Source organism: Schistocerca gregaria, chromosome 1 (assembly GCF_023897955.1).
Source record: "Schistocerca gregaria isolate iqSchGreg1 chromosome 1, iqSchGreg1.2, whole genome shotgun sequence".
NCBI classification, from domain to species: Eukaryota; Metazoa; Arthropoda; class Insecta; order Orthoptera; family Acrididae; genus Schistocerca; species Schistocerca gregaria.
Genome location: NC_064920.1, coordinates 941,817,313 through 941,835,020, shown reverse-complemented (window position 1 = coordinate 941,835,020; position 17,708 = coordinate 941,817,313).

Genomic DNA, 17,708 nt, shown 5'->3' with positions numbered 1-17,708 from the left:
TTTCCAGTGTAAACCGGTTCTTCATTTACGCTTTAAAATATCCACCAAGCTGCCATACGATAATCAAAGACCACACTGGACTTCTGTGAGTAATTGCCCTTTAATTATAACCACCTGGAAGCCATTTCTGAATCTTTCGCACAAATTATAAAGACAGTTTACCGTTATAAAACACTTTCTTTTGGAAGGTTGATCACCAATAGAAATTCTTCCAAAGTTGCTAATATTTGCCATGGTGATACGAAACTACAGCGAGGTGTCAGTACATAGCATACAGTGTGAATGTTGCACCATAGTCGGTTGCACATCAAAAATTACGAACGATAAGTTTCGGATGCCAAGTATACATTTTCAACTTTCAAATTGCGGGTTGGCCACTACTTCTTTGAAAGATTTCGGTGCCTAAGTGATGGCTTCGCCACTATTTGAAACTACAAAATAGTTTCTTGAGATTCGAAGCTTAAAGCTGTAATTATTACCTCTAAAGAAAAATAAGATTGCGTAATAATTTTTCGCACTATCGTAGCAAGCCGTTAGAGGACCCAATACAAAGTGACTCAACCCATTGTCCAAGTGGAGTAATGTGCATTATAGTCCAGCCAATGAAGCAAAATTGGAGGAGAAAATTGATGTAGTCACAAATTTTTGTACAGTGGTAGAGGGGAGTGCCACGAAGAATATACTAAAAATCTCGACCGGTGGTGTGTGAGTGTGGGGCGTTTAAGGATCACTTTTTTATGATTTCCGTGAACAATTCGAAAACAGCGGCTTCTAGCGAAAATATTTCCATTACTAAAGTAAACTCCATTAAATTTACAAAACAAAAGTCCTATTCAGTTGTTCTGTAAGTTGCCGGAGTGTGGTCATGCAATACCCTCCTTCAGAGGTCTTAAAACGGACGAGCGAGCACGTGTTTCTCCACTCTATCTACCCCACTACATAACAAGCATCAGGTATAGGATGGTCTGTGCCACCTAATCAGTATGTTCTCTGATGCTACATTGCTTCCGTACACTTCCAGTAACTCATTATGGTTTCTTGCAGCGGTGTTCCTCTTCAAATACAGGAACGAAATTAACAGCTCCGTCAACAAAGATAAGAAAGATCAAATAGAGGAAAAATTCTTGCAGTCTGAAAGTTTTGTTAAGTGGTAGGAGATACCGACTGGTGGGACGTGACCGTGGGGCTGGGGGTTGGGGGGGGGGGGCGACGTTTAGAGTTAACTTTTTCATGTTTTCCTTGAAAAACTCGAAAACGCTGGTTTTTAGCGAACCTGTTTCCCAGCACATTACATTTCCGGCACGAAAATGTCCTGCCCACTTTTTCTCTAGGGCAAATAGTTTCCGTGCTTCAAAGGTTAGAAAAATTGAAGATTAGTGAAAATTCTGTTTTAATGAAATAAAATTTATGTTTACTGTTAAATGACGTAGGTTAAGAACAAATATTAAAAGTGTGCACCACCTCTAAGTGCGGTAGTGCCGTATTAATGAATAAATAATTGTGTTCTGTGATATAACATGGTGGAGGGGGACGGGGTAAGTGGAGGGTAGAAGCACGAGAGGGAAGGTAGCTTGCCCAGAGAGTGGTCATTCAGTTCCCTCCTTCATAAGTCTGCAAACTGAAGAGCGAGTACGTGATTCTCCGTCCTATCTATCCACCCCGCCCCTACATCACAAGAACCATTACGCGGTGTTTCGCGAAGTGCGAAGTTATATCCACCTCCGCAGCGTGCCTTATTAATCACTTGCGACGCATGGCGGGAGGGTGTTTATTTTCCACACAATGCGTTAGCGCTGCGTGGGATACAGATATAAGTTACTAAAAATACTAATGCAAAAAATGATACGGACAGAATATAGGCAAATCTCTGCGCACTGTTCTAACTGCTGCAAGTGAAATTGGTTCTTAGTCACTCTGTACAGCAGCTGTAGCTTTCTTCTGGGAAAGGTAACTCCCCCCACCACGAGTGGTGCTCGTTTTTTAGTTTACAAACTGTCCATTTACCTTTGTGAGTAGACAAAATATGTTCACTAGGCATGAATCTATGTGGCGGAGTTAATTTCTGATTAGTAAATGAGTACTTATTTCGAGTTGTTAAGTGAGCCCTTACGTTAAATACGTTTCAGTGAACAATGGCTGAGAAGTGTTTGATTGGTGACTAAGCATACCTGTGACCTATGAAGTAGTGTTGGTGGGAGCGGGGCTGGATTGATAATTGAGGTACTTTCCTGTCTATAATTGACAGCTTATTGTAAAGTCGTGTAAGTGTGATGTATTCACTTGGTGATGAATTAACAAGTAGCCGGAAAGTTGCTGTACGTCTCTCACCATTAATTGTGTTAATGGCAGACTGCATAACTCTGCACTGGTGGCACTTGTAGAGTGAGTTGCACTGAATCTAGCCACTTATCACAAATCCACAGTTTATCTTCGAAGTTGAGTGTGAATATGTCTGATGGAGTGGGACTGATAATGTTCAAGTCTAGAACAGCGATCTGCTGTAATACATTACCTGACTTACCTTGAACTATCTGGAGTTCCATAACACATATGTGACCAACTTCTGTTGCAGTGACAGACAATTTAAGCCTCTGGTCTTCTTCAAATGTTGGGAGAGCTGAGACTGGGGTGATGCGCGAAAAATATTCCGAACACTGGGAGTGGAGACAATGATATCGCCATTGTCGAATACGCACTGACAACGTGCTACAGCTGAAGAACGTTATTCAGTGTGGTATGAACTTGACACCACCGTTTGAGCTTTTTTACGTAATAGCTCACTTAACAACTGCAAACAAGTACTCACTCAATAATTGAAAATAACTGCACTATATAAACGCGGTCTCAAAGAAGCAATTATTTTCTATTCACGTAAGATAAGTGGACATGAAATGCTGGGGTGGTATTGCCAGTTTGTAAACTAAAAATTGAGCACGAATCATGGTGGGGCAAGTTGCCTTTCCCAGAAGAAAGCTACAGCTGATGTACGGGATGACTGAGAACTAATTTCACTTGCAGCAGTGCAAAACAGTGTGCAGAGATTTTCGTATATTCTGTCCATACACATTTTTTTGCGCTGGTATTTTTAGTAACTCATATCTGTATCCCACGTGGTGTTAACGCACTATGTGAAAAAAAAATATCGTTCGGGCATGAATGAACAGTGCGTCGCAAGTGATTCATTAGGCGCGCTGCGGAGGAATGATATAACTTGGTGAAACTCCCTATATGAGTTCTTGTAATGTAATGGGGTAGATGGGTGGTTCAGTTAGCAGGAATTACATGACCACAACCCGGGCAAGCTAGTGAAGGGGACAACTGAATGAAAACAATCGATTCATTCGGTTATTGAAAAACACTCGACTCATTCGTTTGTAGTTGTATGTATCGGTCGAATTATTCATTAATTCTTTTGAGTCAGACTAGTCTGTGGGAGTAACCAAATGAAAACAATCGATTCAGTCCGCTGGACTACTCATTCATTCTTTAGAATGAAACCAGTCTCTGCGAGCACCCGAATGAAAACAGACAGCCGCGCGGGACTAGCCGAGCGGTCTGGGACGCTGCAGGCTGTGCAGCTGGTCCCGGCGGAGGTTCGAGTCTTCCCTCGGGCATGGGCGTGTGTGTGTTTGTCCTTAGGATAATTTAGGTTAAGTAGTGTGTAAGCTTGGGGACTGATGGCCTTAGCAGTTAAGGCCCATGAGATTTCACACACATTTGAAAACAGTCAGTTGGTCGGACAACTCATTCATTCTTTTGAATGAAACCAGTACGTGGGAACAACCGAATGAAAATACTCGCATCAGTCGGTTGCAGTTTTGCCTGTGAGTTGGATTATGTTTCATTTACTTCTTTCGAACGAAAGCAGTCAGTGGTAGCAATCGAATAAAAAGTTTTGAAACCGTTGTAGCTTTGCGTACTTACTGAGGTATTCTTTTTTTTTTTTTTTCAAGTGAAAACAATCAGCAGTTTTCCTGTCGGCTGAAACATTTGTTCATTCTTTTAACTGAAACCACTCTTTAGCGTTTTAGAAGATCGAGTTATTCATTCATTCTTCTGAGTGAAACCAGCCTGCACCAATTTAATTAGTTGAACTAAAGCAGTGCTACATTCTACTGACAGAGCGTGGTCCAAAGTGAAGCATATTTAAAATAAGCAATATGCATGTTCATTTCATATGTACTGAATGGAGTAATTTATCATCATTTAAAACTGATTTATGTATTGTTGTGGATTAAATTGTTCCAGATGCCATTAAGATGTAACAAATTAACCTGATGTATCGCTGGGGTAGGCCTGCCTTCACTTAAATTGCCGACCTCAGACAAAAACTTCGAAAACCGCTGACATATGGGTCAGATTGGATTATTTTTTCGCACACAAACAGTCCGTATACGATAAGATAGTCGCTGGCCACGGTGTTGCGCTCGGAGGTGGTTCGAGAAAAGCGAGGTTTTGCGGCATAATATTCATACATACCTAAGGTTGTAGTAAGTGCTTAACAGAGTTCAGTGTGTTAAGGTGATCACATTTTAGAACCAAATTCGGGACACATTAAAAATTTTTGACACGTTGCAAAAAAAAGTCTTAATTGAATGTAATAAATGCTAACTATCACTTTAATTTGTTACAAAATGTACAGTAATTTATATTTCATTAGTACCTTCTAAGATGAAGGAGTGCGAGCAGTATTCATCAATGCTGTAAATTTTCTTCAGCATATCTATACTCTTCAGCAGCATTATGAAAATATTCAACTCAAGTTTCATCATAATTCATTGTAGTCACTAACATTGCTTTAGTACCTTCTACAACAAATTGTGTTTTGTCACTGCTCCATACATTACTCATTTGGGAAAACGCCCTTTCAGTAACCACATAGCGATAGAGGTGAAATGAACATATAATTCGGAATAAATCGTTTCATAATTGTTAAATCCAGGACAAATAGGTGTACCGAATTACTTTCGTAAAAATTGGGGACGGAGCTAGGAAAATCGTGGCTGGCCTGAAAAAAAGGGGGGGGGGGGGTCGGAGGGATGGATGGCCACCTCAAATGGGTGCACCGTCCGTAGCACACAGGTTATCTACGCCATATTCCAGTTTCATGACCGGGCTAGGATGTCCTCATTAAAAAGTGCTATTGCTGATCTGATGCGAGCTCACAGCCCGAAGAAAAAAAAATGTAATGGGGTTCCGCAGGACGTGGGTGTCAGACCTGGTCTGTACAAATTATTGCACATGTTGTGCTAACTGCTGGAGGTTGGCCAGTCAATAACTAATATGGGAAAATAAGAAAAAAGTCAGCGTTAGGTGCGTGTGAACATTATGCCATAAAAATGGTTCACATGGCTCTGAGCACTATGGGACTTAACAGCTGAGGTCATCAGTCCCCTGAACGTAGAACTACTTAAACCTAACTAACCTAAGGACATCACACACATCCATGCCCGAGGCAGGATTCGAACCTGCGACCGTAGCAGTCGCACGGTTCCGGACTGCGCGCCTAGAACCGCGAGACCACCGCGGCCAGCATTATGCCATAAACCACACATTTCTACCTATTCCCATTTCTAATATATAAGTGATCAAAGTTGTAAAGATCATTTTGGGACATACTGTATGCATATAGGAGAGCGTCTAAGAGTGCTTGTCACTGCGTTTTTTATAGACTAAAACGTAGAAACTATCTGTGGTTCGATCCTGCTTTAATGAGTTTTAACTAAGGTTTGTTACGAACTATTTCCAGTCAGCCCTAATTCGGGATGCAAAGATGAACACAATCATTTCCTTAAGGATATATGAAGAAGAAAGCAATCTTGCTTCGTTTTGGCTACAGTTTGCATTCCATTTTATAGGCAAAGTGTGATTATGTCCACAAATACAGCCAGCGCGGTGGTCGAGCGGTTCTAGGCGCTTCAGTCCGGAACCTCACGACTGCTACCGTCGTAGGTTCAAACCCTGCCTCGGGCATAGATGTGTGTGATGTCCTTAGGTTGGTTAGGTTTAAGTAGTTCTAAGTTCGAGGGGACTGATGACCTCAGATGTTAAGTCTCAAAGAGCTCAGAGCCATTTGAACCAGCCACAAATGCAAAATCATATATTTGTTTGGAAGCCAAATATTTTGTACAAAATATTACGTCACCAGGTGCTACGTGCCTCCGACGTTTTGAGTTTTACAGGTAGTGTAATAGCTATTAAAAATTCACAAGCGCAAATTTTCAGGACTATTTGTATGACGTTTGGAATCTGTAAGGGACTAGGAGAGATTATTTAATATTCGTGAGACCGCTTTAAATCAGTTTTATATTAAAAAGTTTCTGTATTTAAATAGTTATTTTCTGCTTTTTACTCTAATGTGTGTGAAATTTTTCAACTGATTTAAAACATTTTGATGAGATACAACGAAGACATGAGGTAAACTTCACGTTTATTTCAGTTTATCTTCAACTGAGTCGACCAATATATCGCTTTCTCGTAGGGATGTCTTGTGAAAAGACCGTGAATATAAAAATGAGAGGGAATCGAGCTCACAGAAAAGCTTAGCAGCAATCACCCTTAACTGCGAAACATTCACGACTGGAACAAGAAAACAGGGAAATAGCGGTGGTGCACAAATTACCCACTCTCCACCACACACCAGAAGAGAAGGCGAGTCAGCATTGCATTGTCATCCAGTTCTGAGCTAAGTTTTAAGTTTCAAGTCTATAGCTTATCGGGAAGTTAGTTTAAAATCAACTGCAAAATTTGTACCAAACAGACAGACCGAAAAACAAAGTACCCTCCGCCACATACCAGACTCGAAAGCGAGTTATTATTGTAGTGTCATACAGTTCTGAGCTATGTTGAAAGTTTTAAGTCTCTAGCGTGTCATCCAGTTCTGATCTATGTTGAAAGTTTCAAGTCTCTAGCTTATCGGGAAGCTAGTTTAAAATCGAGACTCCCTGGCAGATTAAAACTGCGTGCTGGACCGAGACTCGAACTCGGGACCTTTGCCTTTCGCGGGCAAGTACTCTACCATATGAGCTACCCAAGCACGACCTACGGCCTGTCCTCATAGCTTTACTTCTGCCAGTACATCGTCTCCTACCTTCCAAACTTTACAGAAGCTCTCCTGCGAACCTTGCAAAACTAGCACTCCTGCAAGAAAGGATACTGCGGAGACATGGCTTAGCCACAGCCTGGGAGGGATGTTTCCAGAATGAGATTTTCACTCTGCAGCAGAGTGTGCGCTGATATGAAACTTCAGTTCTCCACAATATCCTTTCTTTCAGGAGTGCTAGTTCTGCAAGGTTCGCAGGAGAGCTTCTGTAAAGTTTGGAAGGTAGGAGGCGAGAGGCGAGGTATTGGCAGAAGTAAAGCTGTGAGGACGGCCCGTGAGTCGTGCTTGGGTAGCTCATATGGTAGAGCACTTGCCCGCGAAAGGCAAAGGTCCCGAGCTCGCGTCTCGGTCCAGAACACAGTTTTAACCTGCCAGGAAATTTCATATCAGCGCACACTCCGCTGCAGAGTGAAAATCTCATTCTAGTTTAAAATTAATTGTAAAATTTGTGCCGAAAAAACAGACATGAAACCGACCTAATAAAAATGTGTTAAAAAGTGATTGTTCATTTTATACACACACAAATCTACAATGCAGCATCAGAAATTAAACTTCTAAAAGCAACAAAAAACTGATATTTAATTCCACAAGTACGAAAGTACTTATTTCAGTAAGTAAATACATGCATTTTAAATATTCATACCGAGCGAGGTGGCGCAGTGGTTAGCACACTGGACTCGCATTCGGGAGGACGACGGTTCAATCCCGTCTCCGGCCATCCTGATTTAGGTTTTCCGTGATTTCCCTAAATCGTTTCAGGCAAATGCCGGGATGGTTCCTTTGAAAGGGCACGGCCGATTTCCTTCCCAATTCTTCCCTAACCCGAGCTTGCGCTCCGTCTCTAATGACCTCGTTGTCGACGGGACGTTAAACACTAACCACCACCACCACCACCATTAAATATTCATTATTTTTAAAAATACACTTTTCATTCACATCTCCTTGAAATAAGACACTTTATTTGTCTCTAAAGAAGTTGTCAACCCTAATTATGGTTCATATGTCGCCAAAAACCTGAAAAAGATGGAAGTAAAACCACTCAAACCCGATGAGTGAGTGACATGGCCGCAGAGACTAGTTCCGTTCGGTTGTTTCATTCGACTGATAAAACGTACTGGACGAAAATACAATCGACCGACCAATCGATTGTTAGAAACAGTCGATTGTCCCATCACTAGGGTGAGCTACCTTCCCTCTCGTATTTATTCCCTCCACTTCCTCCGTCCCACTCACTCTTTTACACCATAGAACACAATTTATCCGTTAATACAGCACTATGCACTTTGACGTGGTACACGCTTTTACCATTTGTACTTAACCTACTTCATTTAACAAGAAACATAAATGTTATTCCATTAAAACACTACTTTTACTGATCTTCAATTTTTCCAACCCCTGAAACGCGGAAATTATTTGTCCTAGAGAAAAAGTGAACAGAACCTATTTGTGCAGGAACTGTAATACACGTGGAAACAGTTTCGCTAGAAGCAGCGGTTTTTGAATTATTCTAAGAAAACATAAAAAGTGAACTTTAAACTCTCCCTACCCCACCTTCATGTTCACATCCAACCAACCGAAATTTTTGGCATGTTTTCATCAAGTTTACTATGGAGGGGATGTGTTCCTACCACTGTACAAAAATATGTGGCTGAAAATATTTTTTCCCTATTAGTCCTCTTCTCGTCTTCGTTGACTGGGTTATTAATTTGTTTCTCGCATTTGAAAGTGAACAACGCTGAAACAAACCATTCTGAGTAGTGGAAGTGTGCGGCAACAATGCACCATCATAGGACATACTGGTCAGGCGGCACAGACGTTTCAATTGCGGTCTAACAAGTCTGAATGACAAAGAATGTAACGGCAGACCATCTCTATGTAAAGAAACGTGGGTCAAAACAGAATCTCAAAGACGGGTGTTTCAGAATTGAGGCGACAGTGGAAAAAGTGAGGTTAGTGATGGATCAGTTTTCAGCATCTTGCACAGCATTCTGAACACGAGAAAGATTGCCGCCCGCTAGGTTCCACGACTGCTCGCATCCATTCAAAAGCCCACTGGACTGAGTCAGCAGCGGAATTATAGGAGTTGCCCACACCCGGGCTGGAAACTCCTGCTGTTTTATCAAGATATATGGCCAGAGGATCTGTGGCACATCGCTTGACGCCAATAAAACAATGTTAATAATTACACAATTTATTTCTCAGTATAAATCTCTCAGCTGTGGCCTCCGTGACATCCTGTTGCTACATAAGCTGTAGTAGAATCTGGTGTCATCAGTGTCAGATTCAAGGCTGTCGCTGCGGCAGCCCTTATCATAGGGGTGCGACTTGTGGTCTCATGGGTTACCCACACGCCAGTCCGAAGGCACACTTTCCATCCGACAGATCAACCGTTTTGAGGGCGTGGCCGCGGTGCACGTGTTATTGATTCGCATGCCGCCCTGAGAATGTTCTATACCTCTCTGGTCATTGCCAGCATTGTCCCATCAGATGAATCAAGACGTCACGTGTCGTGATATCTGATGATGTGACGTATGCCGATGTTGACCCACTGGTCAATGGTTAGGTAGGCCCTCTGGTCCATACGATGCCCAAGTGCCAGAGCAGCTTGGTAGTGGTGGAACCACGGACAGCCTATCAGTGTCTGCTTCCGTCCTGGACTTCGACGCCAGTTATCTGTGGTTACGTAATTGCTGTAATTATGTCAGGCAGCGGGAGTATGACTGGCACAGCGTGTCAATACTGGATGATCTTACAGAAGATGTTATAACACAGTAATCAGAGATTCGAGTGCAAACGAAGTGGATGCCATTGATCCTGGTGATCGACTGACTCTATACTGAGTGGTCGCGTATTTATACTGACCGGAGGAGAGGCTTTACTAAGTGACATCATTTGTAACAAGCATATTGGTCCAGTTTATTGTGGGTGGTCAGCTGTGTCTAGGCCTGCTACATTTGAAAACGGAATTGTTTCAATATTGTACCTGCTCCATCAGGCCCCTGATAGGCGTTGTTGACTCTATTCTAATGCATCTTACTTAATGTTATGAGAGTTGTAACCAAGGCAGTCCGGCGTGCACTTGCCTTACACTTTTGCACTGAACTCGCTCACACTCTCTTTAGTGACTATGCAAAACTATTTTCGTCGAGCCACAACTGTGATTGCTCTGGGGAACGTTCATCAAACTAGAACACATGACCTACCAGCTAACTTTATTGCATAAATGAGCAAAGGATTTGCTTAACTTTGACACAGATCATTGATACAGGATTGACTGATACGTTACAACTGTTACTAAGTATCAAAGCATTACTTGATGCAGTAGTTAACAAACCGCTCTCTTAAGGTATAATGTCAAACATTAATAACACTACGACTTCATCTGAAACTGTAACTACTCATTCATCCTAGATGCTGACTGCTGTAGCTGAGATATCCAACTGGGGCGGAGGTCTTGCTAGCTCAACACTATATTGACCTTAGCGTGAGGCGGCTACTATGCCTGTCAGCGTGGTCTTCAGGAGGGCCTACCATACGTCGCTGTGGATTGCACCGAGCCCTCTATAATATCTGTGTTATAAGTCCGCGTTTCTAACTTTTGTGTAGCAAAGTGATTCCTGGACGACATCAAACTCTCACAAAAAGTGTCGATGTCGCACTCTTGGTGAGCGGTCAACTGTGTCGATATGTTTACGCACTGTGGCTGGTTTAAGTTGACACGGCCCTGCACTGAAGCAATGCTGGGGTGTGGACTTACTATCCCATTCCAGTACTACGTTGATGCATAACAGAACTGTTGCAGCTGTATCGGACAAATCCAGTTGACTTCTTTAGCAGCCTAATCATCATTGACGATTGCTAGGTATATTACTACAACCCCGAGACATAGGAGCAAGGCAATCTGTGGATATGTGTGGATTCACAATTGCTGTAAAAAAAGGACCAACGTCATTGGGGGAAGTGATGGTGTGTTTTCTGGGCGTGTCGTAGTGTGGTGCTAACATATGATGCACGTAAGGTGCAAACTGTCCCAGAGTCAAACTACCGAAATCTTACGCGGATGTGGAAGGCTGTCAAGACGAAGCGTTGCGAGAAGTTATCTAAAGGGGTGGTTTTGCTCAATGACAGCACACCAGTTCATTCTTCGGGGGGCACAGTCAATTAAATCCTGCCTAACCCACATATTCTCCAGACATGACACCCAGTAATGTTTTCCACTTGTGTGGCAGCAGCCCCAGAATGATGAAGAGGTGATTTTCGAGGTGGAAGGTTTCCTGAACAGCCAAAATAGAGGCTTCTACACCCAAAGTTTCCGCTAAGTAATACATTGTGCACGAAAACGTGTCTCATGAAAGAGAGAACGTCTACGGAAGATCTAACGCCATCATCAAGTGTCAAGCTTGAGTTTTTTGAGATAATCAAAACATTACGACTCAACCTCGTACTACATCCACATCTGATGTTGGTAAGAAGTTACACAGAGTCTGATCCTTCATGTTCAGCAATTTAGAAGTGGGCAGCTGAATTTAAAGTGGCACACTTATCTCGAAGAAGATGTAGGTGAAGAACATCGAAAATTACAACCACATTTGTAATTAACAATATGAATTCATTCATTCAGTGAATACTAGACGCTAAAACATCTTTCACTTGGGTAACACTTCCTGAATCATTGTACTGGATGTGCGAAACTTCAATCAGTGTGTGTGTTCCGAATAAACTACACATCTGCCATGTAGTAGTCATCGAACTCCCGACTAGACGAAATGCCCAATCTTGATTCAGTGCCATCGCCTTTCGAATCAATATTTCGACAGCTTGAAGTTACAATCGGATTTTATTACACGTTCACTAGACATCTGACAACAGGTTAGCATGCATCTGTGTGTTAGACTGCTATTCAGTTTAGACGCTAACAAGCAGTCAATTAGAACGAGATGCTATTACAAAAACATTCAAATTATGTTGACATTATACACTCTAACACAAAACAAGGAAACAACGCACAACTAAAGAATAAAGCAAATGGGACGGAAATCTATAGATATGATGTACATGATCAGACAAACAAATGATTACTATTTTAGAAACATTGGATTATTTATTAAAGAGATAGAGCTTCACGAAATGAGTAAGTCTTCGTTGGTCATCGAGGCACATTTCGAAGCGGGACTCATCAGCGAAGACAATTCTACTTCAGTAAATGAGCTTCCAGGCCGAAGACGTATCTGGAGGCGACCCGGAAAGCGTTGGGGTACCAGGGATACCAAACTGGCTGTCGCCCGCCATACGATCCGACTACCAGGAGTTATGATCTGGGGTGCCATTTCTTTTCGTAACAGGAACCCTTTTGGTTATCATTTGCGGCACCCTTACAGCACAGCTGTATGTCGACGTTATTCTACGCCCCATTTCGTTGCCCTTCATGGCAAGCTTCATGGTGGGAACGCCCACCCACATACGGCGAGAGTTCCTACTGCTTGTCTTCGTGCTTGCCACACCCTGCCAATATAGCTGGATCTCTCCCCAATTGAGAAAGTTTTGAATCTTTATGGGCAAGGCTCTCCCAGCTGCTGGAAATTTTGATGATCTAACGCGCCAATTGGGCAGAATTTGGCACGATATCTCTCAAGAGGACATCCAGCAACTTTGTCATCCACTGCCAAGCCGAAGAACTGCTTGCTTAAGGGCTAGAGGTAGACCAACACGTTACCGACTTGCTCAGTTTGTGAAGCTCTTTCTCTGGACTAGATCATCCAATTTTTCTGAAATTATAATCATTTCATCACTTAACACTTCCAGGTGGTACATACATAATACTCTCCCCTGACGTTTCGCCTTCGACTGCGGAATGCATCCTCTGAGGATAAGCGGCGAACTGCAACGAGAGCGCGAGTGAGCACCGTATATATAGGCCATCCAGAAGGCGCCGCTGTCAGTCACGTGACGTCGGCTGTGATTGACAGCAGCGCCTTCTGGATGGCCTATATATACGGCGCTCACTCGCGCTCTCGTTGCAGTTCGCCGCTTATCCTCAGAGGATGCATTCCGCAGTCGAACGCGAAACGTCAGGCGAGAGTTTTATGTATGGACCATGGCATCTCAGCCTGGAAGTGTTAAGTGATGACAACACCTGCCGTGAAAGCCTTCATTCTATTATAATCATTTGTTCGTCTGTACATGTACATCACATTTACCACTTTCTGTCCCATTCAGAAAATTCCTTCATGGTGCTTCTTTTTTTTTTGCTTTGGATTACTTATTTTGGGGAAACGGGATGTACCCATACAACCACCTTACTAGTGTAATGTCAATTATGATTATATGAAGGAAAGGGAGACACCAAGTCCCTGAATGGAGAAAATCTCCGACCTGGCTGTGAATTGAACTCGGGTCCCTTTGGCAAGCAATACACTGTGCTGACCATGCAGCTACCAAACAGATGATGTACTAAGTTTGACTATATGAATGCATTGTGTCTGTTCTTTTGGACATGTACACCACATATTCATATAATTGATTCACCTCAATGGGCAACGAATCCAGCGTCTTCAGTGCAGAAGCACAATTATGTCTGACATCCTGTGGGAATCTCAAAGTAGCGAACGTGGAGGAAATGGACAAAGCCTGCAGATAGCTGGCGCTGGGTGGGAGTGTGAGTCAGCTCGGAGGTGTGCCAAGATAGTCCATGCAATTGCGATAAACACTGAGTCCTGGTGGCGCAGAGGTTAACACAAAAGCATAGCAAGCAGGAAATCCCACATTTGAATCCTGGTTCAGCACACATTAGTAGTAGGGCATATGGGGTGCCATGCCGTGCCACTCTGGTACCAGATTTATTCAAGATGGTGGCCATAGATGTGGCAGCTTCACAGTGACGTCTTGGTGGGAAATTCAAATTTTTGTGGGAAAATTGGTCAACTGCGCTACCTCCACTAACCTAGCTCCAACTCCCCTCCCCTCCCCCATCTGGAAACTGATGGGAAAAGGATTCAGTCTGTGCTGGGTTGACAGATAGGATGGATGTAAGTCTTTATTTTGTTTGCACTGTTTATTTAAACAATTAGAGTTGTCACAGACAGTATCTCCACTAGTGTTTTCACCATGAGATCTGGAGTCCAACTGATGTAATTCACTACACCATCACCAGAGGGCGTTGTCGGCCATCCCCTCTCCCCTCCTGTAATGTAATCGAGAAGGCGGTCTTGGGGGAAAATGACAGGAAAAGGACTCAGTCTGTGTCTAGCTGATGGACAGGGAGGATGGACATAATTGTTACTGTGTGTATTATGTGTTCAATGGATGAGACACTTCGCAACTCATGCTGATAAATGTGCGTGCTGTAAGTATAGACCAATCAGTCGAAGCAAAAGAGGTAAGATGTTCACCCACTTCAGTGCAAGCATCTGTGTGTACAGTTGAGGAAATACTGGTGATGAGTAGGGATGAATTTAATAAGTATGTAAATGCAAATGCACAGCTGAGGACTGTATCCATAGCCTCGTACATAATGAGTAGAAAGAAAAGGTAATGAATGAGTGAATGGTGAATACTTTTCGATAAATAATAGCAATCCAGTGAGATGTCGTGAAGATGCATTTCAGTACTCATGCAAATACATGCTTGTGCTGGAACTGCCTACCTTTTTTTTTTTTTTTTTTTTTTTAAATCGCCTGACACTCCATATCAACTTCCTGCTATTCCACAACGAACCATGGGTGACTAACTGGTCTAGTTCACAACACTACCATCAGAGTGCACTGTCGACCATCCCCCACTCCCCTCCCATGATGTAATTAAGATGGCGGTTCAGAAAAAAGAGTGGGAACCAACAGGAACCCTGAATCTGGTCACATGTTAGGTTTCAGCCAATTGGATAGCAGTATCTGAAATCATCAGAAGGGATATAGGGCAGCCTCAGTAGTTCCATGGCCTCAGTCTCACTCAGTCAGCCAGCAGCAGCAGTGGCAGAAGAAGAAGAAATAGGAAACATCAACAGCAGTCGAGATCCAGCACAGCCCTGCAGAACAGAAAGAAATGGAAAAGTAAGTATCCCGTATCATACCCTTTCTGTAGTTAGCATTATTATTATTATTGGTTGCTTTCATGTCAGGATCTGTATGTAATACTTCCTCCTCTTCTTTGATCAGCAGTAGCCTTCAACATGTCAAAGCCTGCAAGGTGAGTGCCAACATGTCGACTTCTACTGTGTCTGGACCTGCAGCAACCTCAGCCGCCATCTTGTTGAGACCTGCACTGGCTTGTGGACCTGCAGCAGCAACAACCTCCAGCATGTCCGAACCTGTAGCGACCACATGAGATCCTGTAGCGCACATAGCCCACTTGATGGAACAGAACAAGACACTGTTATTGTATGTCCCACCCTCGATTTGGGCAATGAGGACACCTGGTCTGTTCCTAACGTTTTGAATGTTGCTGATAGTCCTAAACAACACCAAGATGGAGGGCAGTACTGGTCACTGACATATGACCCATCCCAGTAGAACATCCCTGTGCTAGCACAAAGACAAAGTGCAGATGCTGTGGATAAGGAGGTATCAAGTGTACCCATGCTTTTCAGTTCTACATACAATTTAACTCTTAGTGTAACAAAATGCATAAATGTGGATATAGAAGAACATCATGACTGGGGCTTGCTTGTGAGGATAGAAACTGCAAATGCATTGAAGGATGTTAAAGCGCCTATTTCTGAGTTCGACTCAGATGAAATATGTCACGCTGAACGCTACATCAATCAGCAGATGACCACAGCATATTACCCAACCTGTATCCCCCATCCCTACATTCACCTTACTGGTGTGACACTATCTACTACAACAGTGTATGATGACTCTGCACTATATTTGAAATCGAGTGGCAAGTGTGTATATCTGTGGCACTCCTCAGTTATCAACTTATATAAAGTGGATACTGTGCTATGCCTTGCATTGGAGAGACTGAGTCATTGGTTTCCAAGGGTAGATTCCGCATCAAGATGTTGAAGACTTTCTACATGTGCATAGTGTACATGTTGATGATTTGGAGCAGTACCTTTGTTCATGAACGCAGAACCAAAAGAGGAACATTTTAAATGTGCATGTGAAAAACTAGAGTATTGTGAGGTATCCATCGATCTGAAGGAGATACACATGGAATGTACTGCATATCAAGAATCTTTATTTGGGAAATATGGTACAGATGTAAAGAAGAAATGAAGAAAGAGTCTGATGATTTTTTAACTGCTGCACCCCATTTACGAGATTTAATTAAATATTTAAATTAAATAAATATTTACGCAAGTATTGTTTGTTTATAATCTCAGACTATGTGTTTTATTTCATACTTCTCTCATTATAGTCCAAGTATTACACTTATTAATATCATTATTTTCAGTGCTGCACCTATAATCATGCAGCAGCAGACAGTTGCCTCAAACACCTCATCACCAGTCATTGTCAAAATGAGTGATGAAGTTACTATATATATATAGACCTTTTCCGCAATTGGTAAACGGTCCATTTTAACATGGGTAATGTGTCACGAAGCAAATACCGTCCGCACTCGCGGAATGTTACGTGATACCACGTACTTATACGTTTGTGACTATTACCGCGCCATCTGCCACAAAGCTAAAAAAGTGGTCCAACTAAAACATTCATATTTCTTTACGTACTACACGAATAAGTAATTAAAAAATGGGGGTTCCTATTTTAAAAAAACGCAGTTGATATCCGTTTGACGTATGGCAGAGCCATCTAGTGGGCCAATCATAGCGCCTTCTGGTTTCCCCGTTCAAGCTAGACTAGTTTCGTTCTTTGTAGGTTTTTCGTTTGACGCTTATTTCGTGAGATATTTAGCCCGGTCACGATCAATGGATGAATCGTCTGTGTATCCAATACAGCTCAGTGGCTACACATACTATGACCATCCTTACAAGTGTATCTTTCTATATATGTCAATTACTTGTCAATACCTGATGTAGTCGGTATCATGGCAGAGAGTGAGTGAAACATCCTCATCACAAGAACTTTGTTGTTGGTGATTGGTCCTTCAAAAATGCATAACAGGACCTGAAGAAGAAGAAAAGAAGAATGGAATACTCCTTTCTGGTAATATACGAGCAAATATTGTAGGTCCATCCAGTTGTGGCAAGACTAATGTCTTCATGACGCTGCTAACACTTGTAGATGGAGTTCGATTTGAACATGTTTGAGTACTTTCAAAAGCGTTGTTTCTGCCCAAGTATCAGCTATTACAGGAGATACTGCGCGGTGTAAAAGGCGTTACATACATGACATTCAGTGAAGACGGCGATATCCACCAACATGAAGAAGTAAAGCCAAATAATGTCTTCATATTTGATTATGTTGCTGTGGAAAACCAAGACCAAATTCGAAAATATTTATGTTTCAGTCGGCATATGGGTGCTGATGTATTTTACCTAAGCCAAACATATTCCAGAATCCCGAAACAGTTGGTTAGGGACAATGCATAATTCATTATAACCTTCAAACAAGACAATTTGAATTTAAAACGCATTTACCATGCACATGTAGGAACTGACGGACATATCGTTTAATGATTTTGTAAAGATGTGTTCCGATTG